This window comes from Physeter macrocephalus, chromosome 16, assembly GCF_002837175.3.
Source record: "Physeter macrocephalus isolate SW-GA chromosome 16, ASM283717v5, whole genome shotgun sequence".
NCBI lineage: Eukaryota > Metazoa > Chordata > Mammalia > Artiodactyla > Physeteridae > Physeter > Physeter macrocephalus.
This window is the reverse complement of record NC_041229.1, coordinates 17,782,848-17,801,707: the sequence shown is the minus strand read 5'-3', so window position 1 is coordinate 17,801,707 and position 18,860 is coordinate 17,782,848. Positions and strand designations below refer to the sequence as shown.

General features: G+C 38.7%; 1 protein-coding gene across 1 annotated transcript in view; it reads right to left on the bottom strand.

Moving 5' to 3' along the window:
* Positions 1-976: 976 nt before the first annotated feature.
* Positions 977-18,860, bottom strand: part of LOC102993758 (NXPE family member 1) — a 68,950-nt gene continuing 51,066 nt past the window's right edge. The window contains 1 exon segment of the mRNA XM_028501504.2: positions 977-1,684. The gene's annotated coding sequence lies outside the window, so the exon portion shown is untranslated.

Here is an 18,860-nt window from a genome sequence, read left to right as displayed (position 1 = left end):
GCACGAACCCGTGTCCCCTGCATCGGCAGGCGGACTCCCAACCACTGCGCCACCAGGGAAGCCCCTAGATTTTTAAGCTAGAGAAAATCTTGAACGTATGCACCAGAAGACAAGTATGAGTGGTGTTCGTAAAAGCCCCAAAGTGGAAACGATCCAAGTATTTATCATCAGTAGAATGTATAATTAATTGCAGTGTGTATGATAGGCAGTGAAAATAAGATCTATAGCTACATGAAGCAATATGGATGGGCTGAAAGACAGTGATGAGCAAAATATTCAGGCTACAAAAGAATACATGCAATATGATTCCATTTAGGTAAAGTTAAAGGAACAGCCAAAATTAAGCAGCGTAATATATACATACGTGGAACAACTATGAAGTCGGAATCAAGACAGTGGGCTACGTTCACAGGGGAGGGAGAGGATGTGATTGGAAGAGGGGCACACAGGAAGCTTCTAAGGTTTTGGCAATATTTTCTTTCTTTAAGATGTGTTTTTTGCCTAGGTGTTTGCTTTCTAAAAATGAATATTCTTTGAAAAATATGTATGTTTTATTTTCACCAGTATATATTTTACAATAAAAATACAATTAGAAAGTTAAATAGGAAAACTTTAACAAATGCATTGCATATAGAAAGTACTCTACATTTTTTATTAATTATTGCTTTATTAGTTATTAATATCAAAATGTTTCCTTCTAAATATAGCTGTAGCTGCGTCTCACAAATTTTTCATGTAGTGCTCTTATCTAGCTTAAAGTCTTTTTAAAATTCGCTCATAATGTTCTTTTTAAAACAAATATTATTTAGTAGACTATAGTTTTTGGGTACATTGGATTGTTCAATCTCTCAGTGCTGCATTACAGAAAACAGTCTATGAAGGTAGTTTTTATTTTATTTTTTGACATTTATTGAATACATTTATTTGTAGCTTGAAATAACAAATTGTACTTGGGTGAATAAAAATATCTTTTGAAGTTTCATGCAGTGAAAATAATTTTGGTATTGCAGTTCTGAAACTCTCTAGTCCATTCCTCTCTTTCCCCATTATAGCCTTGATTTTGATATCTCTATTTTTGTTAAGCTGAGGTTTCTTAGTACCGTAACCATAATGATATTACAGGATAGACTATGATATTTTGTGTTTTAACATATTGTTTAGTGTCAATTTAGACTACCTTCAGCAATGTATGTGAGTGCCCATTTCCTTGTCCCTTGGTGAGTGGTATTGAATAATATCTTTCAAAAATAATTTTTAGCAATTTGAATTATATGTATCTTTCACTTATATTTTATTCTGTATTATTAAGGTTTAACTTTTTTATCCATACATTGTCCAATTGTCATTCTGTGTGAATTGTTCATGTAATTTTGTATTGTAGAAGCAAAGTTTTTCTTTTAATTAATTTTTAAAACCTATTTATGTATTTAGGATGATATCATCCCTTGTTGCAATCCTCCCCACCCCATTTGCTATTTGCTTTTTAATTTCAACTTATTCTTTTTACCTTTCTTTTCTTCCTCTTCTTCAGGAAAAAATATCCCCACATTTTTCATCTTATTTCATGTAGAGCAGTTTAGTCTTTTATTGCAGGGAGAAGATGATCATTTGGCAGAGATAATGTAGCCCAGATTGCAGAATTGAGTTGAAGGTTAAAGAATGTGAGCACTGATTCTTTCCAATTCTGTAAGTCAATGAATATCACATCTATTCAGACAGCTTTCAGATAATAGATAACTGAAATATAATCTTCCTTATGATACAGTAGTGACCTCAAATTTAAGCATGTCAAGAAAATATGACCTTCTGACTCCTTGACAAAATTTTATCTCAGGTGACTTCATAAATACACTGTGCACACTTTATCAAACAATCCCAGGGAAAACATCTCTGCTATCTATAGTGAAAGAATAACATTGACATTTGGCAAAGGTCAGAGCTTAAGAAATTTAACTTATTAATAAATCTGTGAACTGCTAGTATTTTTATATTGTTGTAAAAGAAAACTGCAGGATGTTTTTTAAACATGTTTAATTCCTACCAAGAGTTTCTAAGCACATTGTTTTTCTACTAAAATCCAATCTGTTCCACATTTTTGACTGAGAAAAGCTAAATCTTTTCTCTTTGGAAAATAAAAAAGAGGATTTTTGTGTTTTTTTTTTTTTTTTTTTTTTGGGAGATCTGTGTAGGATAGAGGTCTAGGAAATATGTAAACTCTGCCACGGCTTCCCCACATTCCCAAAACTGACTTAAGATGACCCCCAAAGAGGAAAAATCCGAGAGAGCCCTGGAAGTAGGGAAGAAAGCCACATGCCCCGATACTAGAGATCATCTACTGTAATACAGAAGGAACTATGTTGAAAGAAAACATTAGAACTGGCCTGCAATATTGCTTTTTAAAAAATCATCAGTATCACATGAAATGAAGGGAGATTATGGGAGAACCCTACTGAGAGCCCTCATTTAGAGGGGTGAGAGCTAGAGGTCAGGGCCGTGGGACAAAAAGTAAACACTGATATGAATCAACAGCATCTAAGGCAGTTAAACCAAGGGGCCCCAGGATAAACATGGCAACATCAACATAGTAGTATGTGGGCAATGGGCTGCTTATTGATACAGCTGGGCTTTTCCATAGTGTAGTGGCCCGTGGCCTTAGAAAGGAGGAAGGCCACAGCCAAAGCCACAGAACAATTATGTAACAAATACTTGCATAGCCTTTATTATATTCCAGGCATTGTTTTAAATTAGTGGTTCTCAGCTGGGGGTGATTTTGTCCCCCCGGGGACATTTGGAAATCTCCTGAGATATTTTTGGTTGTCACAGCTGGGAAGAGGCTGCTACTAGTATCTAGTGGCAGACACCAAGGATTCTGCCCAGCATGCTAAAATGCACAGGCCAGCCCTCACAGCAGAAAATTATCAGGACCAAAATGTCAATAGTGCCAAGATTGAAAAATCCTGGAAAATTTTAAATAATTTGACAAATACTAACTCATTTAACCCTCATGGCAACCGTTAAGGCAGATAAGTAACTTGCCCAATGTCATCTATCTAATGGCGAGACCAGGCCAAAGGGAGATAAATGCAAGCATTAAAGAGAGGAGCAATTATATTAGTACTAGCCTAAATAAAATTTAAGGTAAGGTGATTTATAGAGAGGATAATTGTTTTTTAAAGGAAAGGTATAATTCCCAATGAAAATATTATAGTCATGAAACTTTGAACACTAAATAATATGACCCTGAAATATATAAAGCAAAAACTGCTGGACATGTAGGAAGTAATTGAAATATAGTAGTAGGGTTTTTTTTTTGTAAACAGCCTTATTGAAGTATAATTGACATACGGTAAACTGCACAAATTTAAAGCATATAATTTCATAAATTTTGATATATGTCTATACCTGTGAAATCTTTATTACAATCAAGATAATGAACATGTCTATCACTCCAAGTTTTCTCCTTCCTTTATAATGTATAATCCTTCCTTCCACTCACTTTCTGGTCCTTCCTCCAATCCTTATCTACCTTTGATCTGCTTTCTGTCACTATAGATTAGTTTGCATATTCTGGAGTTTTATGTAAATGAACTCATACAATATATACTTTTTTGGGGGTTATGTTTTCTTTCACTCGGGATGTTTATTTCGTGACTTGTCCATGTCATTGCATGTATCAACAGTTCATTCTTTTTACTGATAGATGGTATTCCATTGTGTGGATATAATACAATTTGTTTATCCCATTCACCTTTTGATGGACATTTGGTTGTTTCCAGTTTTTGGCTATTACAAATAAAGTTGCTATAAACATTCATGAACAAGTCTTTGTATGGACAGATGCTTTTGTTTCTCTTGGGTAAATATCTGGGAGTGAAATGGCTGGATCATATGGTAAGGATATGTTTAATATTTCAAGAAACTGCCAAGCTGTTTTTCAAAGTTATTGTTCCATATAACATTCCCACCAGCTGTGTAAGAGAGTTCCAGTTGCTCCACATCCTCTCCAATATTTGTTATGGTGAGTCTTTATAATTTTAGACATTCTAATAGGTGTGTTTGGGCTGCTATACAAAATACCATGGACGGGGTAGCTTATAAACAGAAGGAACTTACTTCTCACAGTTCTGGAGGCTGGAAAGTCTAAGATCAAGTCTCCAGCAACGTTCGGTTCCAGTGAGGACTTGCTTCCTGGTTCATAGATTACGGTATTTTCACTGTAATTTCACGTGGTGGAAGGGGCGAGGGAGTTCTCTGGGGTCTCAGAGCCCTATTCCCATTCATGAAAACTTTACCCTCATGACCTGAGCATCTCCCAAAGGCCCTACCTTCTAATACCATCACCTGGGGGTTAGGATTTCAATATATGAATATTGAGGGGACACAAACATTCAGAGCATAGCAGTAGTGGTATCTTGTATTCTCTAATGTAAGTAATTGATGTTGAATATCTTTCCCTGTGCTTATTTATCATCCATATATCTTCTTTTATGAAATGTCTGTTCAAATCTTTTATTGATGATATATATGAGATTGAGATTGATATAAGGAACTGGCTCAAGCAATTATGGAGAATGAGAAATCCTGTGAGTGAAAGCTGGAGACCCAGGAAAGCCTGTGGTGTAGTTCCAGTCCAGACCCAAAGTCTTGAGAACCAGGGAGCCAGTGTTGTTAAGTCCCAGTCAGAGTTTGTAGGCCCAAGAACCAGGGAAGTGATGATGTAAGTCCCAGTAAGTTCTGAGTGCAGAGAAGGCCAATGTCCCAGCTCAACAGTCAGGCAGAGAGCCAATTGTATCTTTCTATGACTTTTCATTTTATTCAGGTCCTCAATGGATTGGATGATGCCTGCCCACATTGGAGAGGGCACCTTGCTTTACTCAGGCTGCCAATTCAAATGCTAATCTCATCTAGGGACACCCAGAAATAATGGGACTGATTAAATCAGATTAGATTAGATCAAGTGTTTCTAGTTTTCTTGTCTCCTTACTGAGCAATTTTAGCTTTTCATTTTCTCAATATTTCCTTTTCCAGAATAGGGTCTTTGCCCCATCTTTGCAAAACCAAAGAGTGTTTTTGTCAAAACAGTCAGTGTGTTAAAAGTGAAGTAATCCTCTATTTCTGGAGAAATGGAAAAAGTTCTTACAGTTTTAAAATGGCAGATTTTCTTATTCCTAGTCCTTTAGGGTTCCCTAAAAGAATGGAAGTTTAATTTTATTGAGGGCACTCTATTACAGTGGGTAAAACATTGTGATACATTTGAATTTAAAAAAAATTAAAAAACAAAAAAAATTCCAATTTTTAAAAATTGTATATACAAACACAAAGTTTAGAAAACTGAAAGGGAAATTTCGTTACAGACTGTTAGAGCTATGTTTTGGTTTACAAAGCTTTGTTTTGTGTTAGGTGTACATTTCCTTTCTGAATTGTCTAGTTGGAAGAAACTGTTAGAAAACGATTATTTTTGTCATTATCAAAAGCACTCTTGAAATTAGACCTCAGTTTTTTGGGAAACCTTGATGTCTAGAATTGAGGAAATTTCCCATTTAAAAACTCTTAAAGCTGGTCTACCTGGGTACAAATCCCATTTCTGCAACTAATTAATTGCATGACTTTGGACAAGTGCATAATTTTCTGTGGCTCAGTTTCTTCATCTATAAAATAGGGATAATTCTAATGACTAGAAGGTACCAGGTTGACAGAATATGCTGATGACTTTGTTAAGGAGTGTGTGTGTGTGTGTGTGTGTGTGTGTGAGAGAGAGAGAGACAGAGAGAGACAGAGAGAGGGGGAGAAAGAGCGAGAGAGAGAGAGAAAACACTAGCAAAGGAAATTGAAAAGGGTCAGCCTACATGGTTGGAGGAAACCAGGAAAGTGTCTTTAGAAACCAAACTAGTTTGTGATTAACTGAATTAAATTCTGCTGTCTAGTATATTAAGTAAGGTGTGTGTGTGTGTGTGTGTGTGTGTGTGAGAGAGAGAGAGACAGAGAGAGACAGAGAGAGGGGGAGAAAGAGCGAGAGAGAGAGAGAAAACACTAGCAAAGGAAATTGAAAAGGGTCAGCCTACATGGTTGGAGGAAACCAGGAAAGTGTCTTTAGAAACCAAACTAGTTTGTGATTAACTGAATTAAATTCTGCTGTCTAGTATATTAAGTAAGATTTACAGCTACTGTTGGAGTTAGCCATTCAGCAGTGATTGGTGACTTTGAGGAGGGCAGTTTTGGTGGAGGAGTGTGGACAGAAGCTTGATTGGAATGGTTTCAAGAGAGAATGGAAGGAGAGAAATAGGAGCAAGAAGTATAGACATTAAAAAAATAAAGTTTTACATTACAAGTGATAAACAGTATGTAACGTCTTTGAAATAATAGGTGACGTTTATTGAGCACTTACTGTGTGACAGACACTGTTTTAGGCACTTGTATTAACTTGTTTAATGAGGAATAAGAAATACAGCTGGTCCTTGGTTTGCATGATAGTGTAAGACCACATGCACTAAAACCATGCAAAGCAATCTTGAAAATCAGTGAGAAAGATTAAGATGTGACCTTTAACATTTTCGTCAAAACATTCTGTATTTTAACTAGCTCTAACTGTTGTTTATTAATGTATTGGGAAGTGAAAAAATTAGTAAAACTAATATTTATAGTACATTGTAATTTAAAACATTAAAAACATTAAAGATGAAAGTGTTTGTTTCACTGTAACATACCAAGATTAGTTTGAGCAGTGCTTGCCTTCTCATCTGTGTTTGTAAATCAGCTTCCAACATTTTAGCTTTTCCTCTTTCAGTGTCGTGAAATATTTCCAAGAGTCGATTTAATGTGAAGATTTTGCAGGTATTACTCCCTCTGGGATGTCTCATCCTTTTCATCATAACCACTTCCTCATTTATGTTTATAAATCCTCCTTCGCTAAGTCCCTCAGGCTGCATATCTGCCCCTCTGTGGGTCTGGGTCTGAGTGTGCCCTGCCTGAGCTTTCTATTGCTAATATGCCAAAGTTAAAAAAAAAAAAAAAAGTATACTGAGACCAGGAGGGAGAAGTCAATGGAGACAGGAGTACAGTGAGCAAGTATTGTACAAGTGGAAAAGACTGTTTTGTTGTTTTTTAAAAAAATTTTATTTATTTATTTATTTATTTTTGGCTGTGTTGGGTCTTCGTTGCTGTGTGTGGGCTTTCTCTAGCTGCGCGAGCGGGGGCTACTCTTCGTTGTGGTGCGCGGGCTTCTCATTGCGGTGGCTTCTCTTGTTGTGGAGCCCGGGCTCTAGGCACGCGGGCTTCAGTAGTTGTGGCATGTGGGCTCAGGCGCTGTGGCTCGTAGGCTCTAGGGCGCAGGCTCAGTAGTTGTGGCACACGGGCTTTGTTGCTCCGTGGCATGTGGGATCTTCCCGGCCCAGGGCTCGAACCCGTGTCCCCTGCACTGGCAGGCGGATTCTCACCCACTGAGCCATCAGGGAAGCCAAAAAGACTGGCTTTTAAGGGCAGGATATCTCACCCAAACTCAGCTGTGCAGGGCTCTCCAGGTGCATAGGATCTGATGAAATGTTCAAGCAGCTTTAGCTTGCTTTCTCTGCTGGTAAACAACTTTTTGGACACACATTCCTCACCTTTCATTTGGTCAGTCTTGCTGGTGATTGGTGCTGTTGGGGAAGTAGAATTGAAAACAGCATCTCTTGACACCGCAGGAAACTGCTTCATAAAGGTTGAAGACGAAACAGTTTTATTACCGAACGAGGGTTTGAGCAGAACAGGATGTACATCACAGGCAGTCAGCTAAAGAGAATGTAAAGGCAGAAGGAAATCTCACTCTCTCATATAGCCAGGCAGATAAAACGTACCTCTACACCATGTTCTCAAGATAAATGGTAACCAGTCCTCAGGTAAGAGGACATGACAGCACCATTTGTCACAAATAGTCCCTCATAGATTCACTTGGTAATTGGGGTGACCATCTGTGTTTGTTAACTGTCTTCATCTGGAAGAATAATGAAGCTTCTCTTCTCTCTATGACAGTAGGTAGTTAGAATTTGGAGCCAGAGGACTAAGTTAAACTCTCGTGGAGACTGCGAGAGTGGGCTGTTCTTTCCCTTGATGTTTACATTTCAAAGAGGTGGCTCCTAGGTCCTTGAGAAAGACATTCCGGAGTTGTAAACCTGGCAAGAAGCTTATTTAGCTTTTAAAAAGATTTACGTACCTCTCAAAAGGACAGAGAAAGAATTTATAATTACAAGTTTTCTAAAGGGAAATGGAGGGGGGGAGGTGTCTTTCCCTATGTGCCATTACAGTACTTAGGATCAGAAAGTCTTTGAACATAGTCCAAAGCTTATTTCTGTTCATTTGATCTTATTGGAGACAGGAGAAGAGCTTGTTGTCAACCTCCAAATAATTACTTTGATTTTGAAGATTATCCTCTCTCCTTTAGGCCACTAATTAATTACTCCAGTCATTGTCATCTGAGCCCTTTCTTTTCTTGGCCTGTGAACTATATCAACAAATGAAGATGTTTTCAGGCATGTTCAACTAACCATACTAAAGAGAAAGTCCTTTACATTAAATTCTCTTTGATTTTGAGTGGCGATGAATATTAAACAGCAGATGTTGTGCCCCACTGTCCTTCGCACTAGGGATAAACGCTAAACACGGCGGCTGCGGTGCCTTCCCTCCTGGATCCTACTCTCTGGCAGGGAGTCAGTTTAACACATAGGAATCAATGCCTTGAGTACAACTCCAGGGGAAGTACAGGGTGGATAGTGAATAAAGTGCCTGCCTTAGCCCGGGATCTCAAGAAGTCAGATTATGGAGGTCCTGTAAACGTTAGTGAGGATTTGGGATTAAGAATTCAGTGTCTTGGGCCTATCCCTAGAGATTTTGATTCTTTGGGTTTGGTGCAGCTCAAGAGCCAATGGTTTTAAGGAGCTCTTCTGTAGGACTCTGGGGCAGTTAGTCCCAACATATCCCTTTGAGAGTCTCTGGACTTCATTGCCTTTGAAAATTTTAAAAGGCAGAGATTGACATAATTGGATTTGAAAGGATGGGTGGAGGGAGGGGACAAGAATGGTAGGATAGTTAGGTGGCTACTGCAGTAGTCAAAGAAAGAATGATGGTGGCTTGGATAAGTGGGCATTTAGAGAAGTGGACAGTTTTGAGACATTTAGGAGATAGAATAGGATTTTGTGATTGTTTAAATGTGAAAGGAGATTCTGAAGGAGAGGGAGGTATCAAGGATGACTCCCAGATTTCATATTCGAGAAATGGGCAGGATGGTGATATCATTTCCTGAGATAATGAACACTGGAGGAAGAGCATTGGGACTGAGGTGTAGGGATGAGAAGTTCATTTTTTCGACACAGGGACAGCCACAGGGAGATGTTTAGGAGGCAGCTGAAATGCAGCAGTCTGGAGCTCAGGAGCCCTGGGTGGTTCTACACTAGAGATGGGGATTTGAGAGCAGTCAGCCGATAGATGGCAATTGAATGGAACGGATGAAATCCCCCAAAGAAAGGCTGTAGATGAGAAGGGAAGAAGGTCTGGAACAAAGCGTGAGCAATATCAGGATATATTTTGGTAAGAAGAGGATCCAGCAGTCGATGTTGAAAGGAATGGCTAAAGTGATGGGAGGGAAACTGGGAGAGTGTGGTATCCATGTGGATATCTATGGAGGGTGGCCCTTAGTGATTTTTGTCTATTTGTAATTTGGCAAAAGCAAGTTAAAAAATATTTCAGTCTCATTTCCAATCACACGATCCGGAGGGTGGATATTCTCAGTGCCACATGCAATGGTTTTATCCCAGGCATCAGTCACATTCACAATGAGATCTTAAAACATACCCTTCAGGATAAGTTGAGTTTAAAAGTCACAAGTCTGTCTCCTTCCATGTGCACATCATTGATGTTTTCCATCTCACTTTGGTGTCTGGACTTCTCAGGAGCAGACATTCAAGGGTTTTTTTTTTCAATAAATTAATTTTATTTATTTATTTTTCGCTGCACTGGGTCTTCGTTGCTGCACATGGGCTTCCTCTAGTTGCGGCGAGCGGGGGCTTCTCTTTGTTGCGGTGCATGGGCTTCTCATTGCAGTGGATTCTCTTGTTGCGGAGCATGGGCTCTAGGCGTGCGGGCTCAGTAGTTGTGACTCACGGGCTCTGCAGCGCAGGCTCAGTAGTTTTGGCACACATGTGCTCCGCGGCATGTGGGATCTTCGCAGACCAGGGCTCGAACCCATGTCCCCTGCATTGGCAGGCAGATTCTTAACCACTGCGCCACCAGGGAAGCCCTCAATGGCTTTTTGACCCTGTGAATGAAAACACTGATAGGAAATGATCTGAAGTTCCGGCCAAGGGGGATGAGGATGACTGCATTGTTTGCTGCTCTCAGGTCAGTTTCTGGGTGATGTGTTTATCTTTCACTGAGAAAAAATTCAGCGTGATAAAGTCCTTATCTTTTCCACTGAATGTGAATGTTTCTTCTGCATCTAGAAGTACATGTTTCTCTTCTTTTTTTAAAAAAATATTTTTTATAAGTCTGCCTGACCCAAAGCTCTCAACCAGGCCCACCACTTGCTCTGGTACAGCCCACCAACCAGGAATGGTTTTTATATTTTTGAATTGTTTTGTTTTAAGGGATTACATAAATACCTACATAACCTTGATTTTGCCTCTTGGCCCACAAAACCTAAAATGTTAACTATTTAGCCTTTTATGGAAACATTTTGCAATCCCTGATCTTAACTACCAAGGACTGAAAATCTTTTCACTGAAATGGGAAAGGCAACTAGGCCAGTGGTTCTCAAACTTTAGCATAGGTCAGAATCATCTGGAAGGCTTGCTCCGGTACAGATTGCTGGGCTCCATCCCCAGTGTCTGGAGTGGGACCAGAGAAATGGCATTTCTCTCTTTCTTTTTTAAATTAATTTTTAAATTGTGTTATATTTGACATATAACATTATATTAGTTTTAGGTGTGCAATGTAATGATTTGATATTTGTATATATGGCAAAATGATCACTACAATAAGTCTAGTTAACATCTGTACCGATGCACAGTTACAAAATTTTTTTTCTTATGATGAGAACTTTTAAGATCTATTCTTTTAGCAACTTTCAAATATGCAATATATCAATAGTATTACTATTAACTATAGTCACTGTGGTATGCATTATACCCCCATGACTTATTTACTGTATAACTGGAAGTTTGTACCTTTTGACCCCCTTCACCCATTTTTCCCAACCCCTCCCCCCACTTCTGGCAACTACCAATCTGCTCTCTGTATCTATAAATGAGCTCAGTTTTCTTTTTTTCTTGCTTTGCTTTTGTATTATACATATAAGTGAGATCATACAGTATTTGTCTTTCTCTGTCTCACTTATGTCACTTAGCGTAATACCCTCAAGGTCCATCTATGTTGTCACAAATGGCAAGATTTCATTCGTTTTTATGGCTGAAAAATATTCCATTATATATACCACATCTTCTTTATCCATTCATTTGTTGGTGGACACTTAGGTTGTTTCCATGTCTTGGCTATTGTAAATAATACTGCAGTGAACATAGAGGTGCATACATCTCTTAGAATTAGTGTTTTTGTTTTCTTCGGATAAATAGCCGGAAGTGGAATTGCTGGATGATATGGTAGTTCTACCGTTTTTTTTTTTGGCCGCACCATGCGGCATGTGGGATCTTAGTTCCCTGACCAGGGATCGAACAGGGATCGAACCCGGGCCCTCTGCAGTGGAAGTGCAGAGTCTTAATAGCTGGACCACTAGGGAAGTCCCTGTAGTTCTATTTTTAATTTTTTTTTTTTTTTTTTGGCCACATTGCACTGCTTGTGGGATCTTAGTTCCCCTACCAGGGATCGAACCCGTGCCCTCGACAGTGAAAGAGCAGAGTCCTAACCGCTGGACTGCCAGGGAATTCCCCATTTTTAATTTTTTGAGGAACCTCCAGTTACATTCCCACCAACAGTGCACAAGTGTTCCCTTTTCTCCACATCCTTGCCAATGCTTGTTATTTCTTGTCTTCTTGATAATAGCTGTTCTAATAGGTGTGAGGTGGTATCTTATGGTGGTTTTGATTTGCATTTTCCTGCTCATTAGTGCTGTTCAGCACCTGTAGGCCATCTCTGAGTTGTCTTTGGGAAAATGTCTATTCAGATTCTCTGCCCATTTTCTAACTAGTTTGTTTCTTTTTTTTTCTTTTCTTTTTTCTTTTTTTCTTTTTGCCGTTGAGTTGTATGAGTTCTTTATGTATTTTGGTATTAGCCCCTTATCAGAAGTACATGCTTCTTTTATTTTTTAAAATAAATTTATTTATTTATTTTTGGCTGCGTTGGGTCTTTGTTGCTGTGCACGGGCTTTCTCCAGTTGCGGTGAGTGGGGGCTACTCTTCATTGCGGTGAGTGGGCTTCTCATTGCAGTAGCTTCTCTTGTTGCGGAGCACGGGCTCTAGGTGCGTGGGCTTCAGTAGTTGTGGCACACGGATTTCAGTAGTTGTGGCTCGCAGGCTCTAGAGCGCAGGCTCAGTAGTTGTGGCGCACAGGTTTAGTTGCTCTGTGGCATGTGAGATCTTCCCGGACCAGGGCTCAAACCCATGCCCCCTGCATTGGCAGGTGGATTCTTAACCACTGCACCACCAGGGAATTCCCTACATGTTTCTTAAGTAATCCACTTCCATGATGGTACAAATACACACACACACCTGTTACTGATGGTAAATAAACCATAGATGTTTTTTTTTATTTTAAAGAAAAGAATAGAATTTGTCACTTTAAAACGTTTGACTGTAGTAGCCATATATCTGCCAAGTCTAACTTTCTCGAGCAACTAGTCCCCACCTCATCCCACCAGGTGAGCTGTCATTCTGTCAACCTGTCAGGCCTAGTGCCCTGTCTTTCCACCACATGGGTTGTGGACACATGGCTAGAGTTTCCCTGGGCCAAATGATTGGTTTAGGGACAGGCACATGGCACATACAGATTTCTGCCCGGAATAGGTACCTGGATGTTAGGGGAGGAAAATCCTTTGTTCCTGTTGCGGTGGCTGAGCTAGAAGGATGTGCCTCTGGGTCTTTGGACAGCCGCCTTTCTTTCTGCATGGTGAAGGGCTTTTCTGAAGAAGGAAACCAGCCCATAACCAGAAGCAAAGTTGAGAGATGAGCTCCGGTGACACAGTATGAGTGGTGGATCCAGCTCTCACTTTGAATCCTTGTATCCCACTTAATGTGATACCCTTTCTTACTTAAACTGATTGGCGGTAGACTGTTGTCATTAACAACTGAGAGAGTCGTAATTAATCCAGTGACCCAGTGGTTAAAGTATTCACTCTAATGTTTTTGGAGATATTTATTAAACATCCTTTATGGGCCTGAAGCCCCCTACCCTATTCCTCTATACTTACCATAACAACAACAAAAACGGGGTCATCAAATTGTGACTTGTTAATTTTAAGTCAGTTAAGAACAGTATTCTCCCTTTCAGGGAAATAAATGACATTTATTACAACAAGAGAAGAGAATATACAATAGTTGCTAATTTTTTTGAGAAATCTCTCTTTAGAAATGCTGCTTGCTTGGTGTTTTAATGTTTAAGTAGAGGATCAGAGAGGGACTCTGCCCACTGAACTTGCCTCAAACGAGGTTCTGGAGTTATGATTGGATTCATCAAGGACCATTTATTTCTACCCCAGGGCGTAAGCAAAAATAGTCAGAAACTTCGCCCTATTGTGTGCACAGAACTTGGTTGTCCAACCCTTGGTACTGAGTTCCCAGCTTACAGTGGGGGTGGGATGATGGTGTCACACTGTGGCAGATGGCTGAAAACTGTGAAGTAATAGTTAATGTTGCTTAGTCCTGCCTTGGAAATGAGTGAACAGAGACCTTTGATTGGTGTCCTGAAATTTCCATCTCATTGCTTAACAAATTTCAAAGTTAGCCCAGAACAGAAAAGGGACTCATCCCAGATTTTGGTAAGGTTTTAAAACACATGATAAGATAATCAAATTTTGAGCATGTTGCCTAAAAAGGACAGATCTCTAGCTAGGATGAATTAAAACTGCAATGACAGAACTTTTTATTAGAACATGTGAAGAGGAAGAATATTTTTAATATTCCTTGTGACAGGAGAAGTGCAATTTTAAAAGTACCTCACAAGTCGAAAAGGCTGATGAACCCAAATAAGACCATTAGCATAGGAAGATCACATTTAAAGAGATTCAAAAAATGATGCTTGAATTTTAAAATTAAGATAGAAGAAATGTACTTTCAGAAACTGTTGGAAAGTAGTCAATCCTGTGGTGTAGAGGTATAAGTTTTCCTTTCAAAGAGTCGTTGATGGCATTTAATTTTCTGTTAGCAAATTTCTGAAATCCGTCCTCCTTCCAAAGGGCAACCACTGGGAGGTGAGAACTTATCTCAGTCTTTTGTTTCCCCCCATCTTTTCACTCTCTGGTAAAACAAATACCTCTCATAAGCAATATTCAGCCCTGCTGTATTTGTTACAGACTTTCCTGTACACTTGCAAGTATCAGAAACATCAGCCACATATTTCTCCTACCTCGGCACGTGGAGGAACGTAGCACAGCTACTATGTTAAGGATGGCTATGTGCAGATTTCAGCTGAAAGACATTAAAGAATCTCTCAATTTGTGCTCATTGGCAAGTGGTGGTTGCATGTCTGCTCTTTCCTCACCCATTTATCAAGTGCCTGCACCATAGCTCTGCAAGGCTCAGGAGATACAGACATGAAAAAAATATCTCCTGCTCTTAAGTAGCCTACAGCCTAGTGTGAATCCAAATATGAAAGGCAATACTATACAGACTCTTCACCATTGACTCTGAGGTTAGGAGAGCAGCCTTTAGCTCTGAAACAAGGCAGTTAACTGACCTGGACACTCAAGACACTTGCCTTGTCAATATTGTGATTTAATGAACTGAGTTAAGCAACTAGAGTTGTCTCTGAAGTGTAGATATTACCTAAGTTCTAATGAAAAGATTTCAGACAGTAACTCCTAGGAAATCTCCTCCTTACAAACAAAGGAATCAACACATGCTGATTATTTGGGATGTTGGAGCATTTTCCATTAGTTTTAACTGTACTTTGAACATTTACAAATCTTCTTTCTCCCTTCCGTCCTCCCTACATAACTGCAAATTACATTTCTTTAGTTATTCATCCCTGTTGAAGGCAGGTGCAAGGTGCCTTAGCTAATAGTCTACAACTACAAAGGTCTTGCACAACTATCTTCCCCCCATAATGCACACCAAATACTCTCATGTTGTCCAGTCTGTCATTCCCATCCCTTCCACCCTTGTACTTTGAATCCTTGTACACTTAGACATGGGATGTCCAGCACTCCTCTGTATGTGTGTCATTTTTTAAGAAGCTTCTTTCAGATGTGGTACATATATACAATGGAATACTACTCAGCCATAAAAATGAATGAAATAACGCCATTTGCGGCAACATGGATGGAACTAGAGATTATTATACTAAGTAAAGTAAGTCAGAGAAGCCAAATACCATATGATATCACTTATATGTGGAATCTAAAATATGACACAAATGAACTTTTATGAAATAGAAACAGACTCACAGACATAGACAATAGACTTGTTGTTGCCAAGGGGAGGGGTTGGGGAAGGGATGGAGTGGGAGTTTGGGATTAGCAGATGCAAACTATTATATATAGAATGGATAAACAACAAGGTCCTACTGTATTGCCCAGGGAACTATTAATATATTCAGTATCCTGTGATAGACCATAATGGAAAAGAATATAAAAAATGTATATATATGTATAACCAAATCACTTTGCTATACAGCAGAAGTTAACACAACATTGTAAATCAACTATATTTCAATAAAAAAATAAATAAGAAGCTTCTTTCCAGTAGGAAGTGTGGTTGTCTTACGAGAACTGAGCATGTACAATCCACAAGGATTTTTCAGCATTCTTTCTTGGGCTCCTACCCATTCACTGAGCCAGCTGTTAGTTGTAATCTCGCATTGCTAGATTATAATAGTTAGGTTCATCTCACTGTTCCCAATGTCCAGCTACCAGTAATTTTACTCCTTCCTATAGTTTGTCTTTCTTTCACCAAGTTTCTATTCATAAAACCTTGCTGAATTTACTTTATATTCTGTTACCTTTTTATTCTTTCATTTCCCACTACCCTAATCTATGTATTCCCCAATTGGTATATTCCCTGTTTTCCATAGTAATACAAGCAAGAGTACGGTTTACATTTTCAATAAGTAGATTTGTTAAAATGGTTTGAAAATTATTCAAGAAATAGAAACTGGCGTATCTTGAGGCAGACTGCCTTGGTTCAAACCCCAGTTCTGCCTCTTGTTGGTTGGGTTAGTCATTTATTCTGTTTCTTTAAACATCCAAAGAGTGAGTGTAATAGTGGTACACAGGTTGTATTGAGAGAGTTCTGGCATTGGGTTCAAATCTTCACTGTCACTTATTTGCTGTCTAATGTTGGTCAAATTTACTTAACCTTTCTAAGTCACAATGTGCTCTTCTGCAGTTCAAGGATAATGATAGCACCTGCCTCTTGGGATTATTGTATGGAATATGATATGCATGTAAATAAAGCATTTAGCACAGTGCCTGGCACACTTTAAGTGCAGAAAAACATGTTAGATATTCTTAGGAAAAACATACAGCAGGGCCAAAGCTGATAAACTAAAACTCAGATATGTAAAATAGTATATAGCTTTCTAACTTTTTTGTGACTGTCTGAATATTGTTTCTGCTGTTGAGGGGACAAAAGTCAATTTCCCATCACAGGTCAATGTCTCTTCTAGTATCTTTCAGATAAATAGTATCTTTCAGATTATTTCCCCATTTTGTTGGTAAATGGACAATCTTGGAGGATTCCTCTCCCTGCCATACTCCTCTTGAGTGCCCTGTCTTCCTCATTCTTTACCTCTATCTGGGCACAGAGACACTTACATGACCTCCTGGTAGAAGGAAAGATTTCCATCCTAAGGAAGGGCTTTCTCTGCTGGTTCCCACTGAACTCTGATCCATGTGTAATTTGTGCCACTTCATCTCTGAGAGTCTGCTTCTGTCTTTTCTGCAGCTGTTGTTGATGCCTTTGTGGCCGATGTAGCTTGTGTTTTCTAGTCAAGGGAAATGCAAGATGCCCCACTGATTCCTGAGTTCCCACTTGACTCCCACTGATGCTGATGACCTTATGTGACCCAGCAACGTTGCTCCGCTCTCCCCTGCCCTTTCATTTTCACTCTATTATATGTTGGCACAAGGTACCTGCAAGCCATTCTTTTATCAAAGTTCCAAATGGAAAAGGAAATTCAAGTCTCCTCTTTGCTTTTGGCATGACCTCAAACTATCCGGAGTATCTTTATTGCAAACCTTACCCAAGATTTGACAGTGGGAGATATGGGAGGCAGGGGGACAGAATTGAGGGCTCTCCTTGATAACTTCTCTCTCTCTCCTCTCCCAGCTTCTTTTCCCAGTGGCCAAAGGGCTTTCTACTTTTCCTGTCTACGTGATGGGAATGCCATATCTTCTTTCTTGCCTGTTCTACGGATTTTGTAAGACTCTGATCAAGTTGGCCAGATTTGACTCTCTTGATATATGAAAGATATTAAATATCGTCCCCTCAAAAAACAAACAACCTGACCTAGCTTTCAGATCTTTTCTTGTTCCTATGTGCTAGAATTCTGGTTTGAAGATCAAACCTGAGCAATACTTCTCTGTCTTCCCAAAATGTTGAATGAATGATGTTGATTAGGCAGGATAACACAACATATGGGAAATGAAACTTACATCAGTTTAATATTTCAAAAATATCATCCTTATTATTTCTGTTTGTTACAGAAAGGGATCATCACAAAGTAGAAAAAAATCATTTGTAATCCCATCTCCAGGAAATAATCACAGTTAATAATGTTTTCTAGCCCGGTGCTAACTGGATGACTTAGAGCAAGTTACTTTACTATCTGATGCTCAGTTTTCTCCTTTGCTAAATGGGAATAACTCCTTCTCTTCCTCCCACAGGAGGGTTGTTTTGATTCAAGATGGCATTTTTATCACAGAGGGAAATTGTTATATACAATTGGTTCTGATTCTTTCTTTCTGTTCCTGTTTTAATACTCTATTATTGTAATTTATGTATCTTTATAGTACATTTTAATACTTGGTAAAACAAATATTATACATCTCTTATTATTATCTTATTACACATCTTTTAAAATAATTTCTGCCAATTATAACTTGTTTATTCTTTTAAATGAACATTGGAATTATTGTGTTAACTTCTTAAACACTTTATTGGTATTTTCATTAAGATTACCTTAATGTTTATGATATTAAACATTCAAATAAACAGATTTTCTTTTCTAGACCTTGGTAAAGTTTGGTAGTTTTTGTCATATAAGGTGTTTCACATTTCTTATTAAGAAGTTTCCTAGGCCTTTTATATTTCTGATGGTTGTTTAAAATGGGACTTTTTTCCTGTTAAATATTTATTTTCATTTTGGATGATCTGTCCGTTGTGAAAGTGGGGTGTTAAAGTCCCCTAGTATGATTGTGTTACTGTCGATTTCCCTTTTTATGGCTGTTAGCATTTGCCTTCTGTATTGAGGTGATCCTATGTTGGTGCATAAATATTTACAATGTTATATCTTCTTCTTGGATTGATCCCTTGATCAGTATGTAGTGTCCTTCTTTGTCTCTTGTAATAGTCTTTATTTTAAAGTCTATTTTGTCTGATATGAGAATTGCTACTCCAGCTTTCTTTTGATTTCCATTTGCATGGAATATCTTTTTCCATCCCCCCCCTTTCAGTCTGTATGTGTCCATAGGTCTGAGATGGGTCTCTTGTAGACAGTATATATAT